Here is a 15,630-nt window from a genome sequence, read left to right on the forward strand (position 1 = left end):
AGGACATAATGCAACTTTTTGGGGTGATGAAAACATTCTGTTTTGATTGTGGTGGAGGTTGCAAGATTGAACATGTTTGTCAAAACTCATCAAATTGTGTACCTAAAACTGACTTTTACTGTGTACATTACACTTTAATAAGCTTTACTTAAATTTTTAAAAAACTTCAGTCATCTAAAATTTTATATGAATAGCACTATTTTATATGAATAGCATTTTTTTAAAAAGATTTTATTTATTTATTTGACAGAGAGTGAACGACAGAGCACAAGCCGGGGGGGGGGGAGGCAGAGGGAGAGGGAGAAGCAGACTCCCCACTGAGTAGGGACCCCCCCCACACACACACACACACACACACGGGGCTCAATCCCAGGACCCTGGGATCATGACTTGAGCTGAAGGCAGATGCTTAACCAACTGAGCCACCCAGGCACCCATGAATAGCATTTTTAATGTACCATATTTCACATTACAGTTAACTTCTCTACATTGGTATATGTAGTACATACATTAGCAAAGAAAATTAAAAGTATAATATATCAATCTTGAGCTTAAAACAAGAAAATGTTTGGATATCTTCCCTCAGTATCTTATTCCCAATTCTACTGTCCAAGGGACCAAAACAAAAAGCCCTTCATATACTTTACAGTCCTTACTACCAACTAAAAAAGGAACTGTTTTGAGTTTTTCTTTTTGATTTATTTTTACACACAAGTTGTTATGTGTGCATTGTTGGGATGTATGTAAATAAAATGGTCTTACCCAAGAAGAAAGAAGCCTTAAGAACACATATATACCTAAGAAAATTATATTTCAAAATTAGCACAAACATATACTTGCCATTTACTAATCTTAGATTTACAAATGTATCTTTAGGAATTATATAGCTCAATTTAAATCAATCAGTTCAATAAAAATGTACTGAATATTTGCAAAACAGGAAAACACTGTGATGGTATTACAGATATAAAGATGAAAATAATACAAGTCTCCCTGCTCTCAGATAGCTGGTGGCTTAGTATGGCTTACAGACACAGGCACAAATTATTTTATCAAAGAGATACAAGTAAAAAGCTGACCGACGTTATGACATGGAATAACCAGAGAAACTTTCACAAAAAAAGGTCATGCTTTCTCTTTCTCCTTACAAAAAATTCCTGGTCTGTGAGTGGATGTTTTGAGAAGTAACACATGTCTACAGAAGAAAGCAGGTTGCTACACAAATATATGTTTTCACAGTTAATATAAATACTTTCTCACTAGCATTGTGTACTTACAAAGATCTCAGAATTTGAGGACTTTCAAACTGCTCAATGTTTCATCAAGGAAAATAATACATTATAGAACCATCCACATTAACACCACCACCTCTATTCACTATGCTATAAAAAATTTTTTTGCTTAGGACATTGACAGAGATGGGAAGAAATACATAAGTAAAGGGAAAGAGAAAAGAGTAAAAAGATTAATAGAGTTAAATTAAAAGCATATGTCATGTATGTCTTTCAAGATAACCTGAAGGTAGGTTATGGCATAAACACTGGATTCTTATTCTTTTCTCAAAGGGGAAAGAATGATAACAGTAGCTTTTAGGGCATTACATTTCAACTTTCAACTTCAGAGTTTTCTGAGACATAGGCAAAACTGTGTGGGGGAAAAACCTGCCATGTGCATCAATTTTTTAAGAATGGTATTTTAAAAAGGGAAGGGAATATATGTCCAATTTACACTCATATAAAATATCAACTTGGTCATTACCAAAGAAAAACTAAATTACATATAGCCTAACTCTGAACATCAATTTCTTTAGGTGGAAGCCACAACCTATCAGATAAAGACAACTAAAAGCTAGCTTAAAATTCTTGAAAAGGTTGCCAGTAGAAGTGTTCAGAAAAGTCAGTAATCTATTTTCCTTATTAGGATTAATTTCAAGGACACTTTTGCTTTGCAAATTAAAAAATTAAATATAAAATCCTAAAGATTAATATTTTTAGTGTAAACTATATTTTAAGTTTAATAATTCATTAGTGTTTCAAGCACTGTAAGTTTTTAAGGTACACAGAATCAACAACTTGTTAAAAAACAGTACTCCTAGTTAAAAAACAGTACTCCTATTAAAACAAGTATACATCTCATCAGCATAAGACCAAAGAATTGAGAAGTACAAATGACCCAAATAAGTGCAACAAAAAGGAATTGGGTATTTCAAAATTATGTCATAGCTTCTGAATTTTTCAGGAGAGGTAAAAATCTCACCTGTGTTACTTCTCAAAACGTCCACTCACAGACCAGGTATAAAAAATTATTTTAGTAAATAAATTAATGCTAATTCCATGTTTCTGCACACTGAAAATGTTTTTCCTTTCTGCCAAAAGGCAAATACATAACAAAAGAACACTTGAAAAGTTTGGTACGTTCATGTGAACTGATGTTACATACATGTAAGATGGCAAAACAATTTATCTACACAGACTACGTTGGAAGTTTAATGTTTTCTTTGGAATATTTTTTAATGCTTGACATTTTTTTTAAGAAATAACTGAGGGGCGCCTGGGTGGCACAGTGGTTAAGCGTCTGCCTTCGGCTCAGGGCGTGATCCCGGCGTTGTGGGATCGAGCCCCACATCAGGCTCCTCTGCTATGAGCCTGCTTCTTCCTCTCCCACTCCCCCTGCTTGTGTTCCCTCTCTCGCTGGCTGTCTCTATCTCTGTTGAATAAATAAAAATAAAATCTTTAAAAAAAAAAAAAGAAAGAACTGAATCACAATATTATGAAAAAGAAAGTGCCTTTTCCATATTTTGCCAATTTCCATAAATACAGCATGCATATATTTAAAAATAAATATCCTACTTAAATGCAAATTTGTGTATACATTTTGTATACTATATGAGGTGTAAACTAACAAAAGTACTTTACAGAAAAGACTATAGACAAATAATCATCTATAACCAAAACATTTTAGAATTCCTTTTTTTTTTTTTTTAAGATTTTATTTATTTACTTGACAGAGACAGCGAGAGAAGGAACACAAGCAGGGGGAGTGGGAGAGGGAGAAGCAGCCTTCCTGCTGAGCAGGGAGCCCAATGTGGGGCTCCATCCCACCTGAGCCTAAGGCAGACGCTTAACAACTGAGCCACCCAGGCACCCCTAGAATTCTTCTTTATAAGACATAAAAAGTTTCACTGCTTTATAACGAAGTCTACCCTTTTCATCAAAAAGTGTATTATAAATCTTGAAGAGGCAAGGTGACAGAATGGAAAAGATGTTTTAGAATTAGACATATTAGGTTGGAGTCCTACCTCTAACACCTGCTAGATTTGCCACCCTGGACTAGGTTCTTAAACATGATGAGCCTCAATTTCCTTGTCTGTAAAACAAGAACACATCACTAACCTCTCTGGGTAGCTAAGAGGTTCAAATCATGATATAGAGTGTAGTGGTTAAGGTTGATAAGTAAAGCATCAACTTTGGTGTCCTTCCTCTACTTTCTTCCACTTGTTAGCTATGGGACCTTCGGCTAATTGTTTAATCATTCTGTACCTCAGTTTTCTCAAGTATCTTAGAATAATAAACACAACCAGACTCATATTATATACCTTGAAGATTCATGGTAGATGTAATACACTCAATAATATCACATATTACAAACATAACCCACTCAATAGTGTCTGACACAAAAAAAGAGCTTATTAAATCTCAGTTTTCCTAAACTAAGTTCTAAATTGCTGGTTACTATCTCTAAAGCTCAAATTCACCCTTGCCATTAAGGACCCCCCCCAAAAGACTATCTCAAAGGCTCTAAAGATATTCTCTAAAGGAATCCCCATAAGATTATATGGCAAAAGCTCTAGAATAAGCGCACAACTTCCCAAGTTGATGACTTAGAAAGGATTAATATTCTTTGGCTATAGAAACACTAGGATTTTTAAAAATTATACTAATTTATAGATTCATCTACTATATTACAATTCATCATATACATTTCTATGAATGAAATCACTCTCTAAAGCTGAATTTTCCCTTTCTAGAAATCGATGCTTTGACAATTTCAACTCAATAAAAATAAAAAACTTAAAAGAAGTAAAAATTACACAGATTGCTGAACACTAAAATATAAGACAGTAAAGTTTTGATGATTTCAAAAATATTATATACAGAATATACACTCTGAATTCTATTTTAGTTCTTTGCCCAAAGTACACAGGTTCCTTGACTGTACATGACTTGTCAGTATTGAGTTAACTGAGCAACCAAAAAAATGAAGCCTTTATTAAAACTAGAAATGTGGAATCCTAAATCCTTACGAAAAAATATAAACCAGACTGATCATTTACTAATTATAAGACAACGGGCAATTTTCTAACCTTTCCAGCCTCAGTTAATTAATCTGTAAATTGTGGATTACTGTTTCTATTTCCTGAGCCTCTTATTTTAAATGAGATAATATTATGGGGGCATACTTAACACAATTTCTGGCACATAATAAGCCCTCAAAATCTTATCTAGCTGGCATGCTATATTAAAAATAATCTCTCCTAATAGTATCACTTTGGAAATAGAAAAAAAATATGCCTTAAAACAATGCATTCATTCTGACAAAACTCGATTCATTAAAACTGATCCTAGATCTACACCAAACAAAATAATATGAAGACAAATATCTAAAATCACTTTTATTACTTACTTCAGTAAAAAATTCTGAGCACATAAAATACTTCTTAAAATTACAATGATGACTGTAAGAGAATTGGTATTTTTATTTATTATATCTTTTTAAAGATTTTATTTATTTGTCAGAGAGAGAGAGCGTGCACGCACACAAGCAGGGGGAGCAGCAGGCAGAGAGAGAAGCAGACTCCCCGCTGATCAAGCAGCTGGATGCAGGACTTGATCCCAGGACCCTGGGAGCATGACCTGAGCCAAAGGCAGACACTTAACCCACTGAGCTACCCGGGTGCCCTGAGACATGGTATTTTTAAAATTGCTTTTAAATCAACTAGAAACACTAAAATTCCACTCTATAAAAACACTTTCAGGAGTCACTATATATTTACTACAAATATAGCTAATTGATTTACATTCTTAAGAAGGAACATAATGTAAATAAATTCAATCATTCAGACACCAAACATACACGCAAGGTCAGGATTTCTAATGTAAAAGTACTATTTTCATACCAGGAAAACATAATTAAGAGACAAGTTTCACAGCTCCCTAAAAGAAGAGGAAAAAGCACCTTGAACTCTGATGTATCAGTGTCAATACTGAGCAATAGTAATACCTAACTTCATGACCAGGGCTCACACTCCTTAAAGTAGCATAATCTAATAAAAAACTAGTAAGAGCAAGAGAATCCCTTATTCTCACTCATTACATGAATCTACACAAATCACGTGGACTCTGAGCATCAAGTTTTTCATAAAAAAATGGAAATCATGCCGGTCACTTCTCTCACAGGGAAATGGGAATATTTAAAAATGAACTCAGGTCACCTTGAAAAAGAACCATTTTAAAAATTCAAAGAATAATTATAAATGACAACTGCTAAAAATAGAAAAGCTGTGCTTAAAAAGTATATTTTGAAATGATTTTTAAAGGCTATATCATACCATAAATTACCACCAAAGCCAACTTAATATGCTCAGAATATTAAAATAAGTATCTTCAACTAAACAGTTCATTACCAGGTTTCTATAAAATTTCTAGTCAGTAATTTCCAATTCATTTTATAGCAAATAAATGTAATCAACAGCACTGAAGTTACACTTCTCTAAAAGGAATTTTTATTTACCTGAGTCTTCCCAATCACTTCACAAAAAACTAAAATCATATTTTAAAATTCCAGAATTACTCACAAATTATCCTTTTCCTAATAAGCAATGGGGTGGGGAAAGTTAAATGAAATTATATAAAAATCAAACTCTTTAGTTTTTATCTACTCTCGTATTTTTAATTTTTACATAAATATAGGGTATGCCAAAGTATGAACTAGGTGGGTTCAAATGTTTCTATAACAGTCTGATGATGGATTACTACCAAAAAATTAAATCTGAAATACATATAGTAGTTTTAGAAAATACATGTTTCAGTTGGTCAGTCTGGCTCCAAATAAAAAAGATTTCATGTTTGAATTGGTATAGCTTTGATCATAGTATTTCTGAAATTTAATAATGACCGCTATGCAAAAAAAAAAACAAAACTCAGTTTACTACCATAATAAAAACTTTCACTTTCCATCCCCAAAGATAATCTGAAATAGACAGTCTTTCTTCAAATACAACTTTTTCTTCTTAAAGGGGGCAGTATCATAATGATCCCCAGCACAGGTTCGCAATGCTTTCCAATAACTTTAGTAAACAAATTGTTGAATGATTCCAAGAAGCATCCTATATACTCTTCTCAAAACACTAAAAATAATGAAGTATTTAATATTCAATTTTGATTTGATTTACTAGGCTTTCACTACTTTAAAGCTGCCTTCTTAATTATTTTAAGTTATTGTATCTCTGCAGACTTGAGAGAAACAATAAACCACACTGTTGAATAATACTAGAAATTATTTCTCCAAATACTATAACTAACATTACAAGATTACTGAAACACTTACAGGGTCTTCTTTCACTAAATTAAAAAAAAAAAAAAAAAAACAGCAGAAATACAAAAATAGCCACTGGTGACTATTCATACAACCAATACAGGGGAGATAGAGCACAGTATTTATAATCCCTAGGGAAAAACAAATTATTCCTTCCAACTAAGTTGTCAAAAATTTTAAAGTTCAAGTTTAGGGTTTTTTTGAGCTTTACAATGACTCCTCCTTTAAAAATAACCCATATAATTGGTGTGGGCCAAACACAAATATTTTCGATTTATTTTAATATGTTTATACTATCTTAATGAAAGCTACCACACAACCTATATTACCTACAAAACACTAAATATGTAGAATTGGGAAAATAAGATCTGGTGAGAACTAATTCACTTTAATTCCAAAGTCACAAGAAAAAAAAAACAATCACATAAACAGGTATCTAATACACTGATTCAAACATCTGTGTAAGAAGGCTCCCTTTAACTATAGAACTCTAAAAATAAGTTGCTTCTGTTGATGAAAACTAAGCAAGCAGAACTCCTCTTTTCCATTACCTTTAGTAAAAATATGTTCATCCTTTGACATACGTCTCCGTATTTTATTTAAATACAAGTTGTAAAGGCATCACAGGTTCATATGAGGGCCTTTCAAACATTTATATTGAAACCCTTACCCGCCACCCCCCAAGTCCCAAACCCTCTGCTTAAGATGTGAAGTGTTCCTCCCTTCTGTATTCCCTCCCCCCAACAAGCCCCCATTCGTCCGCCCCCCACCCAGTGTAGGCCTGAGGCCCTATAGCAAACAGTGTCTAACAGGAGCAGGCAGCACAAAGACAGGAATGGGAGATTAGTGGGAGGGAGGGAGGCCGGGATTGGGGCTCAGCAGGAGCTTCAGGCTTTTTAAAATTCAAACTGCTCCCTGACCAATACAAATCACGGACACGCTACTGACTACTACACGGATTTATAGCATTAAAAACATGCCTAGTACGTGACAGCTATATTAACTTCACTCTTTTTAACATTTATCCATACGTTTGCTGGAAACGTGGAACAATTTATTTTAAGCAGGGGGCTAAACTCAAAAATAAGCTTCAGAAAAGTTACTTACTCTACAATGGCAATAATAATTTAATGAGACACAAAAAAATCCGAACCAATGTAACACCCATTAGTAAAACAAGGGACTTTGTTGATCAGTGTTGCTTCATTCTAACCAGTGAAAGTTTTCCTTCAGTGAATACAGACAAAGTATCAAAATAGTCTAATGCCAGGTACATTTATTTTTTCTGTGCAATTTGTATGGCTGAGGACTTTTAAATTGATTGTTTTTCCCTTACACCAACCTACCTTACCAATGCCTCAATAAACAAGCTCTCAACACTTAACTTACTCGTAAACTAGAATTTGTTAAGGCAGTACTGATATTTTTCTCTAGCATTTACAGATACATTTGACCTATTAAAATGACACCTCTCTCATTACACAGTCAAACATCATGGGCACAAACAGCCAATGACAATCCTGGGACCTCAAGAAGATCTGCCCTGACATGAAAGGATGGCACCTTCTACATTTTTTTTAACCTCCCTGGGATTTTAAGCATAACTTAATTTCTATGCTTTTAAAGAAAATTGGTTTTACCTGTACCTCGGTACAATTCTCAGAACATTTAATATTCTTTTTATGCGTCTACACGCTTAGATCAGGAAGTACCTGAGTATTTTATGTATAGTCGTTTAAAATTGTCCTTATATAACGCACACAAATCTAAAGTGGCAGGGTAAACCTGTCAAGTACTTTACACTTGCCTCTGAATAAAAAGTCCATGTGCAACACACACTGTCAAACAACAACATAAAAGCTCTTGGTGGGGGGGGGGCATATGCACTGTCTACCACACTATGGTTTTCTATATTAAATATTCATGTGGGCAATTTAATTCTTTAAAAAAAGAAAATGAGTCTTTATTAACTTTCTAACGTCCAAACAAGTTTTACACAAGGCAAGAATTACCACTGGATCCGTGTCTGAGTATTTACATTTGTCTCACTAACTGAAACTACTTCCTCCCTTCATGGGGTCACAGGGGGAAGAAGGGGGGTTGTTTGTTTCACTGGGACGTTCCCCACTCCCGGACCAGGAAAGTTGTAAATATGGGGACGACCAGGGCACATTTGCTGTTAGTTGTATTGTTTCCGCCTCCTCACTAGCTACGGCTCTTCTCCCGGGCGAGGCCTGTCACCGACCAGCAGTAGCTCCGCTCAGCCCGGAGCTCTCCTAATCCCCGAGCTCAAGTAGATTCCGCTGGCCCGCGGCCTGCACTCTCCGCCGGGCCTACGCCTCCCCGGCCGCCCGGCAGGAGCCCAGTCCCCGCCACCGGAGCCGGCCGGGAGAGAGTACAAAACCACCGCCACCCAGGGCGGCTGCCACCAGAGACGAGCGAACTCTAGACTCGCCCGTGGAGGAGACCTGGGGCCGCTAAGGAAACGGCGGGGAGGGGAGCGAGGAGGAGAGACGCTGAGGACCTGGCGCCGCCGCCGCCGCCGAAATAAAGAGCAGGAATTTACCTGGGCGAATCGGCGTCTGAATCCAAGGGGAGGCCGAGGCCGCTGTGGCGAGAGACTATAATCCGGGCCGGGAGGGGGGGTGGCTACGGCTCCTCTTCCGTCTCCTCAGTGCGGGGAACATGTAGAGCCGGGGGGAGACCAGCCGAGAAGACAAATCGCTGCTTCTTCTTCCTCCTCCTCCTCCTTCTCCCACATAGAAACACTCACAAACACCCGACCGGGGGCCCGAGCTACCGGGGGGGCATCGCCGCCGGCCCGGGAACCAATCCTCCTGTCGGCGGGGGCGTCCCTCCCTGCGGCTTGGTGGTGTCGGGTGAGTCGGTACCGACGGAGGGAGGGGGGGGAGGGGNGCCAAACACTAACAACCACCCCCTCTTCCCCACTCCACTTCCGCCACCGCCGCTGCCGCCGCCACTTCGACTCGCGTCCTCGGCCGCGCCGCACCGCGCCGCGCCGCACCACTCCGCGCCCGGGCGGGCCGGGGCCGGCAGCAGGCGGTGGCGGCTCTCCTTTGCGCCCTTCTCCTCAGAGCGACTGCGGATGTTGCCCTTTTTTCCCGATCCTGCGGAGCGGCGTTTTCGCTGCGGCACGGGCGGGCCGGCTTTCCGCGGTCTTTATTTTCCTGGAGGCCGATCGGAGCGGGGCCCGAGTTCGGTGATGGTCGTGTGCGTGAGGGGCGCTCAGGCCCGACCCGGCTCGCAGGCCAAGCTCGCTATCCCAGCTGGTGGTCATTAGCTTAGGGAGCCGAGCTCGGGGCGGCCAGGTAGAGGACGCCCGCGATTCGACGGCGACGGTGCATTTTTTAAATGGTGTCTCTGCAGTCTGGTGGATGGATGTATCCTACACCTTCTCTCCTGTGGAGAGGCTGGACTCTACGCCCGTCTCTGCGTTATTTCTGCGGAGGGAAAACGCAACCCGTGGAGGTGAAGAAGATTCCCAGCTGGATTGAATTGGAATCGTGTTTGTGATGCCTTGGTTTCTGGAAATATGCGGTCTTTTCTGGTCTTTTCTGGTCTTTCTGTTGGCGGTGGTTTTGGTTCTTCCCTAACTGTCGGGATAAAGGCCTGTAGGCGACGCTGTGCGAACGAGGAGCTGGCAGGCGGCGGGCCCGGAGCGTGCGGGTCCTCGCCCCCCTCTAGGTGTGGGTGGAGCCGAGTGCGCGGGGAAAGCCGCCCGCCCGGACTCGGGCCACCGGCCGACCGTGGGCGACGGGGGGGTCTGGGGCCAGCCGGTTTCCAACGTCGTTTTCCTCTTTCCATTTGTAACAGTGAGGTGCCGCAATAGGCTGGAGCACAGATGTGATTGTGTGTACAGGGCCATGCTTTTTGTGGTCTCCTGTTGTCACAAACTATCTTTCCGAGTTCTCTGTTAAGTTGGTGTAAATTAAAGGGGGTGGGGGCTTTTGTTCAGGTAAAAAGTGCAGTAGGTAAGCGAATTTTACTCAAGCGGGACGAAACTTGTATTATATTTTCATTAGTTTAGATTATACGTTAATTGTATTGTTTACGTATTCCTGTATGTTTTCTAATACGCTAAAAGTAAATGGGAAAATTTGCGCTCAGGTTATTCCGTTTGCTCAAAAATCACTCGAGAGACTAAATCAAATGTTACTCCTTTACTCTAGATCCTGCAATGGCATGCATCTGGCCGAGAGGAAAAGCCAAAGTCTTGACCGTGGCCTAAGTACCGCGCGCGGGTGGGGGAGAAGCTGCCCTGACATTCTTGCAAGCAGGACCTCTGCCCCTGCTATTCCCTGTGCCGGGCTCTTTTCCCCAAGAATCCATAGGGCTTGCTCCCTCACCTTCAGGATTCTTCTCGGACGTCACCTCGCTCCCCCCCCGAAACTGCAAGTTCCCTGTCCCCCTTTCCCACTTTATCGTTCAGGCATTTTACATATCTTACGTGTGGATCTTATTACCTGTTTTTCCCCCGGTAGAATGTTAAGCTCCAGGAGGGCAAGAAGTTTTGTTTTTCTCCACTGGGATTTTGTGGAGAAAAAAATGTCTAGACTAATGCCTGACAGACACAGTGGATGCTTAATATTTGGTTAATGAATAAATGGCAATTATAAGGGCCCTGACCTCCTCCCTGCACCCCCACAGCCATTTCTGAACTCTAGCCTTTAATATATACACTTATATGCTACAGAGAACCTTATGAAAGATTGTGAAAATGAAAAAAAATCTAGGAAAAAATCGAGTTTATTACAGAGTTCTAGAGAAGTGCACTACTTCTAGACATCCACCCTCCACAATACTAGAAGCCCACGAAGTAGTGATAATTGTTTTTAGGTTTCTGTAAATGGGCTTGCTAGAGGACAGTTGATCGGTAGATCACATGATCATATTCATACTGGGCCACTTAGCTTTGTTCTCTTCCTGAATCACAGACTACATTCTTTATCCCGTTTGCCCTCTTTCTTGCAAAATACAGGCTAAATTAAAAGTCTGTGAGAATTTGGTTGGCCTAGCCCAAATCCAGCACTACTGGAAAAGTTCATTCTGCAAGTATTTATTGGGCACAAAATATGTGCCAAGCACAATGATTCAAAAGGTGCATGTTTCTGAGGCTTTATATAAAGGACCACATATGGCTACTTTGGTTACTATTAAGTTATGCTGTCAAGCAAAGCAAATACTAGTGAGATTTATTTTTAGAGTTTCTTCCTGAAGACAAGACTCAGTGAAAGCTTAGGTCATGCAGAGTGGATATTTTAATTCACTATTTAGTTAGTTCATAACATTTACTTACCTTTTGATAGCACTGGATATACCAATAAATTGATAATGATTTTTCAAAACAAATTGAGAATTTTTATTTCCTATTATTGCCTTGGAAAATAGGCCTTTTAAATAAGGACTTACACCAGTATAGAAACTATGCAATAAGATTTTGGCCATGAAAGTCCAAATAATATTTCATGTATTGAATTTTTTGGAGAAGAAAGTCTTTATAACCATTAATACAAATAGTTATATCTTGTATAGTAAATCCGACAGTCTGTTCATTGTAAGTTTACCCATTAATTTTAAGAACAGCTCTAAGTAATATACAGATGGCTCAGAATATGTTTTTCATTCAGTTTCAAAATAGTATCATTTCAGTTTGCTTAAGGAAACACAATTATCTTCCTATATACTTTCTTAAATGTTACTGGTAAACTAGTGATTCTGCATGTTTAGGGAACAAAAGTCTTGGCATTATTGTAGCGTTTAATTTAAAATTTTAGAGATGTTATTTTTCACCTCCCTCATTTATTAAAGACTTACTAGCTGCTAATTAGCTTTGTGATAAGCATCTCTTAAATACATTAGTGAAGGAGGATAGACAAGGTCTCTACCTTTAAGGGTGAATATTTTTCTATTAAATCAATTAGTGTTTTGCTTGCCTAATTTTAAGTATCCACGTTGAGATCTTGTGTGGAATCTCTTAATCTAATCTTAGTGTTTTCTTGATTTGTCTTGTTTCTTGGGTTTTTTGGGGGGGTGGGGTTGCTTATTTTGATCATCACCATCCATTTATTTTGCTTTTACATTTTTAAATCTTTATGTCCCAAATCAGTTGATTTATGGTGGCTTTATATTTCATTGTTATATCCTTGATTTGTCAATAGTTTGTAGATAACCCTTAATCTGACCTAATAGTGCCCCCTTTAAGTACTGAGTTGCACTAATTTTATTTATTTTCTATTCCTGGATATTCCCATATGTATTCTTGATCAATAAATTGCATAAGATTTAATAAAATATTTTAAAATGGATTTCAAGGATTAAATATAGAATGTCAGCAGGAATTGGTGCAACTCACAAATTATGAATTGTTATTTTTAAAAAATATTTATCTTCAAAATACAGTTTGCCATAAAATGATAGAAATGAAAAATTTTAGAAAATCATTTCCACACTATTTTATGCCTACCAGTTGTATCCTTTGTTAGTGAGACAATTAACTCTTAACAGGAACAAATGTTTAAAAGATAGGAAAAAAGTAAAGAACAGGTATGTATATGTTTTGTAGACTATTTCATACTCTACTAAAATGATTTCATATTTAGGAAGTTGTTACTTTTAGGGTGATTTTGATCTTAAGAAACTTTGATGAAGCGTTCATTATAGATGTTGATTTGAGTGTGAGCTACAAAAATATCAACAGTCTGTAAATAGGTTCCTGTTAAGTGAATACCTAATCAAATTTGTGATAGTATCTATGAAGGTGTTATTCAATGTATTTTATCCATTTTTGTTAAGATGATAGAAATTAATGGTTTTTCCCCCGTCAAGGACTTTCTTCATCTTGGCCTTCAAAAACAAGTTTTGTTCTTTCATTAATCCTTCTTATCTCTCTAAGGATTTTCTCTAAATTCATAGATTTTATTATTCATGCCATCTACTTACAATCCTATGACTTTCCTATATTTACATTTTTGTATATCTGTACTTTATATTCCTAAATAAAAGCACCTAATTATACTGTATTACAGGTTACACTGCATTACATAGGGTAAGGCCCTTAAAAAAGGCATTTCTGAAATATTTCAATATAATTATTTAGGGTCCTTAAATCTTCATGAAAGCTTAATCTTAATGGAACCTACACATACGCTGAATGTGAACCGGAAAATTAAGCTGTACATGTATTTTAATCCTAAACCAGTCTGGAATAACAGATTAAAAATGACTTTATGTATGAGGGAAGAATACAAAATCCATTAAAAACTTAACATCTAAAATAGGTATGAAGGGAGTGCTTATGATGCTCTTAAAAGCATCTCCACTAGACCAGTGCTTTAAAACTGGGTCATGTACCATTATGGGTCATGAAATTTAGTGGGTTGGGACTAACATTTTTTATTTAAAACAGAGGAAAGAATAGAATCTGGATTCTATAATAATAAGCACATCACACATGGTAAAGTGTATTTTTAAGTAAACATTCGTTCCATTTTTGCGTGTGCATGTGCTGAGTTACCATGTAAACTCTATTTCTTACTATGGGTTATAGGCCCAAAAAAGTAGGTTTTTAAAAAAACCTACAGTTCAGGTTTTTTACTTGTACTGCCCCTCCTTAAAAAAATGAAGAATGCTAGAAAATTCTGCCTATGTAGTGAGGAATTTTAGAGGAAGCAGTAGGGTATTTTAGAGGAGGTTTGATACTGTTTTCAGAGAGGTGATCTTAAGTAGGTAATAAACTATGTAGAAATGTTAAATATAGTTGAAGTTGTAAAAAAGAATTTCCTAGTAGAGCTAAATTTGTTGTGTTTAGATCTATGACTATTTACTTACTTATTTGTCTTAGTACATTTTCTAATCTCAAATGCTGAAGACAGCAAAATAGTAAATATAAGGCAAAAGATACGTTTGTTTCCTCCCACCTTCTCTTTAATCTTAAAGCAAGTGTTTATTAACTAGTGATAGGAATGCAAAGAAAACTGCTACCTTCACACAGCAATTACAAAGAACAAGTTATTCTCTGAAAATGATAGAAACTCCTCTTCCCTCCGAAAAGTAACAAAACTGTCAATAAGGCTTTTCTTTCTAGCCCAAGTAAATAATTTCCTAAATAGCTAACCTTCATTTGCCATCCAGCTCACTCTATATATTTAAATAAATATACTTAAAATTGTGTACAGAATTTAAAAGGGGGAAATTTTAAAAGCAGAGTATTGTGTATAGAATTTGAAAGAGAGGCGATATGCTGTATAAATGAGATGAAAAATAACTACCAAACAGAAAATAACGATTATGTTATACTGGAATGTCTTAATAGGATTTAGACATTTCAATAAAATTTAAAACATTTCATTACTTACTGTTTTGCCTGATTTCAGTATAGATTCGAGTATTGTAATGTTGACAAGTCTAACAGCATTAATAAAAGTTTCTTTTCAGACATATGCTGCCAGTTTCAATTATAGGTATTTAAGACCTAGTTTGGTTAACACCTTAAAACAAAATTTAGAAAACATAAGAATCTCTAATTCACTTATTGAACCAAAGCTTATATACCCTAAGTATTTCACCAACGCAATACGTCCTCTATTGAACTAAGAAAGCAATTATATTACCAACCAGCAGAGGGAGCCAAGTCAGTCCTGAAAGGGTAGGATTACAAAGGAAGACCACATGACTTCCTGTTTGTTTGTTTGACGGGCAGCTGTTCTCTTTCTGAGTTTAGTCTACGGAAAGCCAAGTAAAAGGATAGAAAGGCTACCAGTGTATTAGATATGGACAGGGCGACAATTTTAACTGTCAAAATCTCCTTGCATGAAGCAAACTGAAAGAAAATATACTTCTTAAATAAAGGACAACCCAGGGAAGAATTTGCAGCGTAAAAGATTCTTTAAAAACCAGATAGTAAAAGTTGAATAAGTAAAATATGCAAACAGGAAGATACTGATTTTCATTCTAATACAGGAGATGAAATTAATATGGATCAGAACAAAGCAATTAAGCAGAGGAAATTCAAGTAGA

General features: G+C 37.3%; 1 protein-coding gene and 1 long non-coding RNA gene across 5 annotated transcripts in view; one reads left to right on the plus strand and one right to left on the minus strand.

Moving 5' to 3' along the window:
- Positions 1 to 9,503, minus strand: part of NIPBL (NIPBL cohesin loading factor) — a 185,028-nt gene extending 175,525 nt beyond the window's left edge. For all 4 annotated transcript variants that reach the window (XM_034657010.1, XM_002923367.3, XM_011230031.2 and 1 more), the window contains exon 1: positions 9,161 to 9,503. The gene's annotated coding sequence lies outside the window, so the exon portion shown is untranslated. The remainder of the gene's footprint in view (positions 1 to 9,160) is intronic.
- A 10-nt stretch (positions 9,504 to 9,513) lies between these two features.
- Positions 9,514 to 14,964, plus strand: LOC117801595. The gene is made up of 2 exons (XR_004624327.1): positions 9,514 to 10,083; positions 10,785 to 14,964. It is a non-coding gene; the product is annotated as an uncharacterized LOC117801595 (long non-coding RNA).
- Positions 14,965 to 15,630: the final 666 nt, after the last annotated feature.

Source organism: Ailuropoda melanoleuca, chromosome 3 (assembly GCF_002007445.2).
Source record: "Ailuropoda melanoleuca isolate Jingjing chromosome 3, ASM200744v2, whole genome shotgun sequence".
Taxonomy (NCBI): domain Eukaryota; kingdom Metazoa; phylum Chordata; class Mammalia; order Carnivora; family Ursidae; genus Ailuropoda; species Ailuropoda melanoleuca.